The following is an 11,607-nucleotide window of genomic DNA, read 5'->3' on the forward strand; positions in this document are numbered from 1 at the left end:
AGATGCTGTCGTTTTTATAGCTGCTAAACGTGCTGTTTCTTCAGCAGGATGTTTCTAAAATTGAGGATGTTTCTAAAATGGGACCTGTTGAGATCCAAACAGGAGAGCAAGCAGTTGGGTTTCAACAGCACCCGCCAGTCCCTCACTAGAGACAGGAACAAGAAGAGACCTTAGATGCATTCACTTATTCAGCTCGTCTCGGCTTTGGGATTTAGGACAACACTGTAGAGAAGACGGGGCTGGACTTGGGAATACGCAAATCCCTCATGGGAGTCAATGGAAAATTTGGGATGGGAAGAAGGCAGCAGGTCACAAAGCTTCCGCAGTCATTCCCGTAGCAGCGCAGTGAAGGTGTTTCTGCTTTCGTTATAACTGGTGGGTACTGATGTAGATGTAAGCACCTGGTTTTGGCTTGTGGGCCCTCACTGAATTTAGGACAAACTGCTTACTGCTTTCTTGTTCGTAGATTTGTAAGCATAAAAGGAAAGTTTACGCAGACTAGTATTTCTTGACTTTAGTTTTGAAGCATGGCGTGTTGCTAATAATATATCGCTTTCGCAAGTTTTGACGAGGCGGGAGGCAAGAAAATAAGCTGATTCTATGGAGACTGCTGTTGAGGGGCTGCTTCCTTCTGCCGTTGTTGGCTAGCACTGCAACTTAGAGGGCTGGGCAAAGGTCTTTACACGTGGATTCAATTATCCCGACCATCCGAGTCCCTGGAAATAAGTAACGGTTACTGCTTTTGTTCTCCCCATAAAACCCCGAGTATCTTCACGTGGATCTAGAAGGAACGAATACTTGCTCAGCACAGGGAACGGGAAAAGACGAGGTGGAGCTATTTAGAATATACTGTGTTGTCTCAGGCAGTCCAAGCGGTTCCTTGAAGTGCAGGGTTGAGCTGTCGGATGTGAGGGCTGGCCAGTTTGACAAAGTGTTGCCGACTGGAACTTTCAGCTTTTCTCTCATCGTTGCCTTTTACCCTGTTAGATGCAGAGTGGGTCGCCCTGTGGGCATTTGTCGTCAGTGCAGGAAGTACTGCAATGGGATGATTTCTGCCAGTTGTGGCTACAGCTCGCATTGTAAAACTGCTCACTTTGTCCAGGAGTGGTGGCAAATCGTAGTCAGGAACAGAAACACCAGAAACGGGGCACGCGATGGCCTACACTGAACACTCTCTTCTCTGTCCCTTAGACACAGAGGCTGTCATCGGTAGCAGAGAGTACACTGTATGTTTCTGACTTTACACCCAGCAGTGATCTGAAAGGAAAAGCGGCATTTCACTGTCCTCAGTTTCATCTGTGTGAGTGTGAAGTCAGTCTGTTTGGTAACGACTATTGCATTAACAGGCTTTTTTTTAACTGTAGGTGGTGGAAGATAGTGCGCTTAAGTCACCAACCTCAGAAGCAGCACCGGCAACACCAGGATAAAGTGAAGGACATCCATCGGGCGATCGTCCATACAGCTAGGATTCTCCAGAGTCATAGTTAGCATGTTGTTTGACTGTCAATAAACATTGTTGAATGTGATGCAGCTGAAGGAGACGGAGAGCTTTTTACACCTCAGAGTAATTTTCAGAGACAAGCGTTGTAATAAGGAATGCCCCCCAGCCCTCCTCCTCTCGCTTAGCTTTTGTAGCTGAGCAGACGGCAGAGGGTATGGAACATCCCTTTGGTCAGTTTGGGTCAGCTGTCCTGGCTACGTGCCCTCCCAGGATCTTGTCTTTTTTCCTCCTGAGTCCTTTCTCAGACCCAGCCTTCGCACCGCACCCCTAGCAGCTCCCTCTGCATCTCCGGGATGATCAGTTCGCCCTCCTCTACGAGCAAAGGAACCCAGAATATCTTCCAGGAAGGAGAACTCGAACCCCACGTGGATTGATGGAGTAAGGTGGGCTGTAGTTAGTGATTTTTCCAGTTAAAGGCTTTACAGACCGTGATTACACTTGCAGTTTTATAGGGTTTGCTCAAACTGCTTACGTTGAGAACTGGAACTGCAAATCAGAATGGCAGACTTGCATTTGGTCTTAAACGGCTATGTTAGGCCTTCTGTAACGTCACCTGCCTGCCTGCAGGAACACTCGGAATTAGGAGAATTTGAGATTTGAGGTTTGTGCGGTGACGTCATCCTGGGAGCTTCGTCCAGTTTTGTATGGACTGTATCTATTTCATTATTTCCCTTTTGATTTTATTATTAGGATTTCATGAAAGCAGTTTAGTTTCTCCTAAGCTCGTAAATCTCTCTCTACCTCTCCTCCTCCTCTCCGTGTACGAGAGGTTGGGGGGGAGCATCTGTCGCCGGCCATTGGCCAATTCGGCCAAAACCACGACAGATTTATTGGCGCCCGACGTGGGGCACGAACGCAGCTCTGATAGATTGCCTGAATAGTTTGAATTCCAGCTTGTTCAGGGAGAACAGAGAGTTCACAGCATGTCGGTCTTACGTGAAATCTGGTATCGTGCCTTTAGAGAGCTTTGTATGAAGTTAATGGATGCAGTGGGGTTTAAGCGGTCAAATATATTGCATGGCCTGTTTCTCGTTTGTGTTTGGACGCGGTGGTCTAAGCGTGCCACGTTGGCGTGGGTTTGCCTTCAGAGGTATAAAATAATTGCTTGGATAACGGTTCTGCCTGCCTATCTTGGGCATCTCGTGATGGAGGCTTTTCCTAATTACACTTTCGGGATGGATTCTTTTCCTAATTACGCTCTTGGTCGTACCTGGGGAAAGTTGACTTTGCCCTTCGGTGATGATGCCAAAGCGACAGTAACAGAATCGGGATGAGAAACCTTCGGGCCGTTTCGAGAGTGAAGGTTACTTTCATTCGTACGTGATCCTGTTGTCGGTTTTCCCGAGTGTGTTGCAGGGCTGGTTTATTGTTAAATATCGGTGCAGGAGTGAGTATGATGTGACATGTGATGTTGCTACTCAGACCCCGGGGCCAAAGCCAAAGACAGCAGAAACTCGGGCAGCCCTGCCACCGAAAGCTGCAGTAGGAATTCAGACAACCCCCCCACGGAAAGCTACAGCAGAAACTCAAACAACTCAGGTGACTGCCCAAGCCGCAACACAGGCACAAACAACGCCACCGGCCCCGACACCAGCCCGAGCGGCATCGGCTGCCCCCCACCGGCCCCGGCATCGGCCAGGCCCACGGCGGCTGCGCCGCCCAGAGGCCCCGGCGAAGGCCACGCCTCCGCCCATACAGGCCAAAGCCACGGCCCGGCCGTAGGGACACCGCCGCCAGCGGCATGGGCTGCCCCCACACGGGCCCCGGCAAACGCCACGGCTCCGGCCCGGAGGCGGTGGAGAAAATGACTAAGACAATAGCTGAGCAAAATGAGAAAAGTGCTAAACTTCTTCATGAAATGCTTGAAAAAGTGTCTGAGAAGGGGAAAGAATCCCACTCTTCCCCTGAACAGAGCCAGGTTGCAGTCATTAAGAAACAACGGTAGCGATTCAGCTTTTGGCCACCTCACTTGCTCTTCCTCACTTGGCGGTACAGTTCTGCTCTGACTTTGCGAGCCTGTCCAGCTTGCTGGTCTCCTGGGCACCGTTTTCCCCACTTCACGGTTCAGTTTTCTATTGGAACCAGAAGAGGGAGGGGCTAGGAAAGGCCAAGTGGGTGCTACTCTTTGCAACGATGGCGTGCTCTCCTGTCATTCCACCTTACGAAACCACGCTCTTACGGTCTTTAGTTCCCCATAGAAGGCAGGAGTGGGTGAGACAACGAGTAAAGAGAACGTCTTGTTTCTGGCCGTGTTTTCCGGTTCCTTCTGGAAAACCGTCTGGGGAGAGTTGCCTCTTAAAATCAGGGCGTGGGGGCGCTCAAAAAGCTCATGCGAATACTGAGTGAGAATGCTTGGGACAGTCTGGTAAGGAACGAAAGCAAAAGGAAGCTTGTTTCTGTATGTTTTCTGCCTTGACCCTATCTTCAAAGAAGCCCATAAATAATTCTTTGGCATCGATTTTGTAATTCCAACATTGCAAAACGTTTTCCTCTACTGAATACTGTTGGTAATCAAAAAATCAATTTGATACTTCTCTTTCTTTTCAGGACCACAAGAAAAGGAGGCTCTTGGTCACCTCCACCGGTGGAAATAAAATTCGTCTCTCCTTTTGGAAGTGCACTGGATAAAGCCTGGATCGTATTGCAAGAATATGCCCAGTGTGCGAATATGTCTGAGGATAACCGAGCAGTTTAATCCCCCATCAGAACTTCCCCTCGTGGAACGCTACTCTCAGGCTTGTTATTTCAATAAAATTGTTTGCTGCAATTTCATCAGTTCCCATGTAACCACTCGTAAATAGCTTTGTTGTTGATTTCTGGTGGGGAAAACAAGCTACGGGCAGAAACCAATCCATAGGGTCTCACGAGTCGTTTACTTCTTATCCGTAGTCTTACTGGTACAGAACAGGTTTCTTTTTGGCGTTGGTGAACTTAATACTGCAAAGCTTAAAGCTTGATGCCGGTGTCTGCCAAGTAGCGAAGGGTTGTTACAAATCTGCTGAGCCGGGGCGGGCTTCGTCCTTGCTGGCGGCAGGAGCCCGGCCTGGTGCACCCCAGACCTGGGGGTGTCTCTGTCCCAGACCCTTGGATGCGGCTGCTGCTTTCCCGTTTGCAGGTCAGGCCAGTAGCAAGGCTGAGGGTGCACCACACACATGCACGACAGCAACGCGGATGGCTACGCAGGCTGCCAGAGACGGGGCCGTGCCTTTACCACCTGCCATCTTGCACTGGGGCAGCTCACAGAAAGCCGCCTCTCTGGCTTGTTGCAGTTGAAGCTCACGAGTGACACCAGGGGCATGCTGTCACTCTGCAGGTTCCCCCACGCAGCCACATTTGCAGAGCCCCAGAGGATCAGCAGAGCCTTGAGCCCAGCTGTCGTCTGTGCCCCAATTCTGGGCTCCGTCTCTGACCTCTGGCTGAGACACCGCAACTTTCCAGAGATGGCTTTTCCTCCTGCTCACTGGCTAGCCCACCCTGAGGTCTGCTAGCGGTTTCCTCGTGCACATTTGGCTAGGGGAAAATACAACAAAAATACAATAAAATGGTGTATTGAAACGTATGTTACGATGGAGTTTAGAAAGTCTTCTCTGATAAGAGAAAACAGTTTTAGTAGGAAATGTTGAAAATATCCCTTAGTTTCTCTCAAAGTTTAAACACCGTTTTAAATTTTTTAAAACCCTCCTATCTGTAGCAAATGGCTTCTTACTAGAATGATGTGGTGAAATATCCTGTTTCAGAGCAAAAGGATTTCTAAGAGTGGTTTACCAGTACCGGCTTTTTGCTGAAATCACGGGTTTTCCAGCGCAGCTCACGGTGCTTGCTTTGGTTCCGTTGAAAGTGCAGGCACACGGAATAAGCAACAGGGAGAAGAGAAAAGTCATGGGGCAGAAACTTAATGTTTAAGCTGCTGAAATACAGAGCCTAGCTTTTGCTGTTTGTTGCCTGTCTGTTTTACCTTCTAATTACTTCTTGTCTTTACAGAACACTTTCAACGTGCTGGAAATCTATAATGACCAGGTAATGAGGTTGCTTTGCTTCCGTATTAACAAATCTTAGTTTTCTGTGTACATTGATTTCTTTTTTGCTCATTGTAATTTGAAAATCATCCTTTATGCTCTCTTAACGTGACCCTTCTGGGCATGTTGGCTGAAGTGTGTGGGTGCTGCCTGGACCTAAGAGCATCGTTTTGCTGCTTGAGCCACCCGGCTGCTCTGCCGTAACACTGGCCAAGCTGTTTCATCTCTTGTAGTACATTCCTTCTTTCTCTTTTCTGGGTTGTCCTCCTTTTTTGAAGAAAAAAGGGGGTTAAGAAGGAAGATCCGAGGGCTGGAGCACCTCTCCTATGAAGACAGGCTGAGAGAGTTGGGGTTCTTCAGCCTGCAGAAGAGAAGGCTCTGGGGAGATCTTATAGCAGCCTTCCAGTACCTAAAGGGGGCCTACAGGAAGGATGGGGAGGGACTCTTTATCAGGGAGTGTAGCGATAGGATGAGGGGTAACGGTTTACAGCTGAAGGAGGGTAGATTTAGATTAGATATCAGGCAGAAATTCTTTACTGTCAGGGTGGTGAGGCACTGGAACAGGTTGCCCAGGGAAGCTGTGGATGCCCCTTCCCTGGAAGTGTTCAAGGCCAGGCTGGATGGGGCTTTGAGCAGCCTGGCCTAGTGGGAGGTGTCCCTGCCCAGGGCAGGGGGGTTGGAACTACATGATCTTTAAGGTCCCTTCCAACCCAAACCATTCTATGATTCTAAAAGATTCGTAGCACTATTAATGCATCACTCAAATGGAGACCATTTCTGTTTTCAGAACAGAAACGTGGCTGACACAAAATCGATCTCTCGCTTTCTACGTTAGAGATTGAAACCCCGCTTCTTTTGCAAGAGTTCTCTGCATATTTGGAAAAATTTAACTAAATAGAGATAAATGCAGCTATAAAACTATAAGCACCTGTTTTATATAAACGCCGTGTTCTTTACATAAAGCGAGGCAGTATTATAAAACAAGTAGTTTTGTTTCCTGTAATCTGCGATTACTGTTGGTCCTGTGCACCAGATGTTGCATTCCTAAATAAGATGAAACCCCCACAGGGTCCTCTTTGTCTCGGGTGAATTAACTGTATACTCCAGCACCTTTGAAGAGGTATTTTTTCTTAAAGCAAGTACTATCAAATGAAAGATGGAAGAATACAAATAGAAAACGTGCACATGCGAAAATGTTGACTGTAAATGCTGACAGTCTTCAAACAGCTTACCTGAGTTTCTTCAAATGCTAACTTTCTTACTGTTTTGAACAAATTTAAGGACAGATTCTTCAACTGTTACTTGTACCAATACCATCGACGTGGTTTTGAGGGTTCTTTTTACGTTGGTGCTAGCGTAAGGCAGAGTTACCAGGATTTGAGCACCTTCGGTATTCACTTTGACAAAAACCACCTCTGTCTCCTCATCTGTCTGTCTCTCTTTCTCCTAAATTGCTAACCTGCTAAAAAGAGTTAGTTTATAGCCAGATTGCTAAGACACTAGGATTCTTCTTTTATGTTTAAGGACTTTATGGTCATCTTTTCCATGTTAATCCCTATCTCATTTTTGGTAGGGTTTAAAACTAATTTTAAAAACCTCCTTCAAAATCCAATGGCAGGTAATACGTTTGATACGCTCACAGACTGCAGCCGAGACTCCAGCAGACCTCTGTTACGAAGGAACTCTGTCAACCTGACGATACGCTGAAAGGCACACTTTCATAGTTTTTCCCGCTCTGGTCTCGGTGCCAATTGCGGTCAGGTGCTGGGCAAAATGAGAAGAGATACCAGCTCAAAGTGACTGACAGCTGAGGAGGAAGGAAAGGGTGAATGTGCCAATAAGGGAGGGCAGCATATTAAGAGCTTATTCTGTATTCTTATTAACGCACGGCGTATATTTTGACAGCTAAGTTATGTGACGGAGGTAGCTCTTTTTCCTGAGAATTCTGGGTCTCTCTCGTGTGCGTGACTTAATTCAGCTTCTTTCCTTCCCTTTCTCTGCCGGCAATGCAGCACAGAGTTGAAACGTAGAGCGTACAGATGACCCCTGCTGCCAGGCGTTGGTTGTCTCTGCTTCCCGATGCCGGATCCCAGCGACAGTGCCACACAGAGCTATTCCTTCCTGCCCAGGAGCAGTTTGCTTCCCGGCCACTTCCCCAGTCCCCTGTCTCCTTCTGCAAGAGGAGGTTCCCTCTCTCCTCCTGGCCTTTCTGGGGCTCAGAACTGAAAACGGCCCTCTTTGCAGTCCTTCCAGACAGGCTTTCGCTGGGACTCCAGCACTAATTATTCCTTCTTATTCCAGCTCCCCTGAAAAGAGCTCAGGCACTTAGATGTCTGCTGTCCCAACGCGGTTCATGGCTCCGTGACCGCGTGGCTGCAGCTGCCTGGCTACGAGGAGATACCAGGAGCAGAAGATTTAACGTTTCCCGCACCAGTTCAGTCCTGCAAAGAGCTGAATTGCTTTCACGTGCCGATGAACGCAGACCCCTTGTTGTGTCTGAATTAGGACTCCATCTGACCCGGAGATGAGGCCCATGTGAACCAAGACCCCCAGAAGCCTTGTCTGGGGTGGGCGCTCCCTGACAGCGGCTGCTCTCCCCTTACTGCCTGCTGGCCAGCTGGTGCTCTGCTCTATTAAGGCATCTTAGCAGCACCGCTGCATTTCTGCCTGGCGATACAGGAGTAGTACTTAATAGCTGTGACTTGGGATTTTTTTTCAAAGGTGTTCTGTTTGGTTTTTTTCTCCACAGACACATTGTTTTTAAAAACTTGAGAAGAAAAGAAGACAGCTCTGCCTTTGAGAAATGGTCCCTGTCCTCATCTGCAGCACTGGCGTGGGCACATCCAGTTGCTCAGAGTCAGTTCCCTTATCAAGTGCTGATCAAGACAAAAGCCCAAACCCAGTGTAAGTAAGGCTATTGCAGGCAGGAGGGAGAAGAGTTTCTGCTGGCTGGGAATGAGTGGCGGATCCGGAGCACACAGGCCACGTGGGAGTCCCGTCCGGAGGAAGCCTGGAAGGAGTGGGAGCACCAGCACATTGCTGTGGCTCAGGCGAGTTTCCCAGTAACGGGCATTGCGGCCAGATCCATTAACCTCTGGTCTTCTGAGTCTGATGTTTTCCCCTTTTTGTCATCTTTAAGATTTGTTACTCACGCCCCTCTCTGCCCTTCCTTAATAAACCGTGACTCCAGGTCTGGAACTTCTGCCAATAGAAAGGAAGCGTGGCGTCAGTCTTTCAGATCTAATAATTGCTTCCTGATCATGTTTGATAAAATGATGGGGGTTTGATAAAAATTAGGGACTTAATTCTGTCGGGAATGCTGAGCCCTGTGTGGGGTGTATGGCTAACCGGGGTCGTTCAGGTGCTCCCTCTGGATGGTTGTATCGGTCTTGGCTGGCAGCTGGCACAGGCGTTTGGGCACACAGTACCGTACCCTGTTCTGCTGAGGACAGCTTCTTGTTCACCTGCTGCATCAACTGGTTTTCCTGCATTGATCTGCCTGGGGTTTGCTTTGTTAAGACAGTGAAACGAACATAATCAGGCTTCTCTTAATTTTGTGCCTTCTACCTAGGAAGCTGTCGGATACAGTTTTAGAGAACTAATGGTGACAAGGCTTTGCTGGTGTGGTATTGCTTGACTTGTGTGGTGGAGAGAAGCCTTAAATTGGCAGGAGAGAGTCACCAACAAGCCGGGCCTGTTGCACGTGTTGCAAATGCATTTGCAGTTGGGCTTGTCAGGTTGCTCTTTGTCAAAGTATGTTTCAGAATGAGATACGCAAAAGCCGCCTGGACACGGTCCTGGGCAGCCTGCTGTAGGTGACCCTGCCTGAGCAGGGGGGCTGGACCAGAGGACCTCCAGTGATTCTGGAAGGCCTTTCTCTTCATTGTGATGCTGGGATTCTGGAATTCGTGCTGGGATTCTGGAATTCGTGCTGGGAGAGGCGAGCGGTGTGGTGTGCTGGGAGTGCCTTGCTCACCACTGTCTCCCTGTGCTGGGAAGGCTGCGTGTATGTTCTGTCCTGAGACACTCAGCGCCTACGTCTGTCTGTGCAGGTGCACCGAGCAAGGTAAAAAAGAGCGTAAGGTCAGAAGTGCCTTTGGGAACCGCTGCGAGCTTCGCCACGGTAGACGGGGACTGCAACTCTTGAACGGAAGTATAGTCGTGTTAGGGAATAACCGCAGGAGGTAGCTGGGTAAAGTGGCTCCAGCGTCAAGTTCTGATCTGTGTTGGTTTTGTTTGTTTTTTCATGGAGAGGGATGTCACATCTGTGGTCTGCATCAGACACAGGGTCTTCGCTGTTGGGGGCTGTTGGGGTAGAGAGCTGAAATTCTTTCCTCGTCTCACCTTCTGCTGTAGCTTTGTGCTTGTGGAGCATCTGCACAAACTCGGCAAGACAATCTGTAGGCTGCACTTGAGTGAAATAAGGCCGACTGTAGGATTCTGGTACAGACCGTCTCTGTCACGCTGGTGGCTTTTTAGACTACAGCTTAGGGCTTGGATGAAATGTAGGGTTTTTGCCTAAACCGCCGGGAGCGGGGAGGCTTTCTGCCGAAGCGGGAAAGACCTGACCCGGTGGTACTCCCTAAATCACCTGCTCACTCACTCGCTAAATCCTCTTTCTGCAGGAGTAAAATCCGGCAAAGTGCAAATTCACTGAACCTGACGACTACGAGAGTGCAGAAAGTGACTTTTCCATCTGCTGCTCCTCCAGTGCTTGTGAGTTGCTTCCTGTTTCTCTGGGGAAAATGTCATGGAACCAGTCATTAACAACAATTCAAAAATTGGTATAACTTTTATAAACCCTTTTATAACCCTTCCCTGAAATCACTTTAGCTTCCACCTCTGGCGGAGTGAAAGAACGACGCCTGTCAGCTGCAGCCTTTCCCAGAGAGCTAGGGAGTCTCTCCGTGCAAGAGGGAGTTAAAAGTTGCCTTAAAAGATGCCTGACTGTGTCCTGGGTGGTGTCCTTTCTAAAAGTGAAGGGGTTTTTAGCCCTCCCTGCAAACTGAGTGTGCCGTTTCACCCGGGTATGAGCTAGCAGCCCGGGCTGACTGCCACAAAAAGGAGATGGACAAATTCCCTCTCCTTCTTCCCGATGCGTGGTCCTGCCTCCTTCCTTGTGCCACCTCTTATGCTTGCTGGTTGTCTCTGCAAGGCAGTTGAGCTCTCGAAGCTGGTGGAACACCACCTGCTTTTCTGGGTGAGTTTCCTGCCTGCTCAGGGAGTGAACTTGGCTCCTAAAGTGCTCTAAGGCACTGTTAAGGCAGTGCGAGGTGAGCCACAGGAGTACGGTAGTAGAACAAAGGAGCAGATGGAGAGATGGGAGGCGGCGGCAAGTCCTCTCTTTTGGTGGCAGGGAAGTCAGCATGTTTTGTGAAACCACCTCTTCAGCTGCGGCTGGCCATATTTTTAGCTTTTTCGTCAGTAAGCCCATTGCATTGTTGGCCCTTGAAACGGATTTTCAGGTACTACCGTCAGTCAAAACTGACGTCCCTGAACCCTGACTTGGCTGAATGTGATTCTGCTTGAACATGTAATTTCTCCATGTTTATTCTTCTTGGAGCTTTTTAATGCAAAAATCTATCCTCAGCCTGTGACTCGTGGTACGCTCCTTTCTTTGGAAATAGTTTGGAAGTCATAAGTACCTAAGGTGAAGACCAATGGTAATTTTGGCTGCTAGAAGACAACTGACAATAAGTAACAAAGGGTAAAGTACGAAATCAAGGGAAAGGACAAATGGAAAGTTGTACCTGTTACTGAGAAGCTTTTTAAAATCTGATTTTTCTCAGCTCCCATCTTCCTAACCTGTGTGAGTAGACTTGAACTCAGTGTATTGGGCTTTTTCCTGTTATTTCTCTGTTGATACGTCTGGGTCACTTTTTGTTGGTGATCTCACAGGCATCAGAAAAGCAAAGGATTCTCCTTTTGCTCTGCTGGGAGAGCAAAAAGTCTCCCGAGTGCCATTATTTGCAAGGAAAAGAGCTAGAGGTGATGTCTAGGGGATTTTTCACTGCATACTGATGAAACTTCTGTCACTCTCAAGAATAGTTCTGGCTGACGTGAGTCTAGTTGTGCAATTTTTTCCTGTAT

This window comes from Larus michahellis, chromosome 3 (genome assembly GCF_964199755.1).
Source record: "Larus michahellis chromosome 3, bLarMic1.1, whole genome shotgun sequence".
Lineage (NCBI taxonomy): Eukaryota > Metazoa > Chordata > Aves > Charadriiformes > Laridae > Larus > Larus michahellis.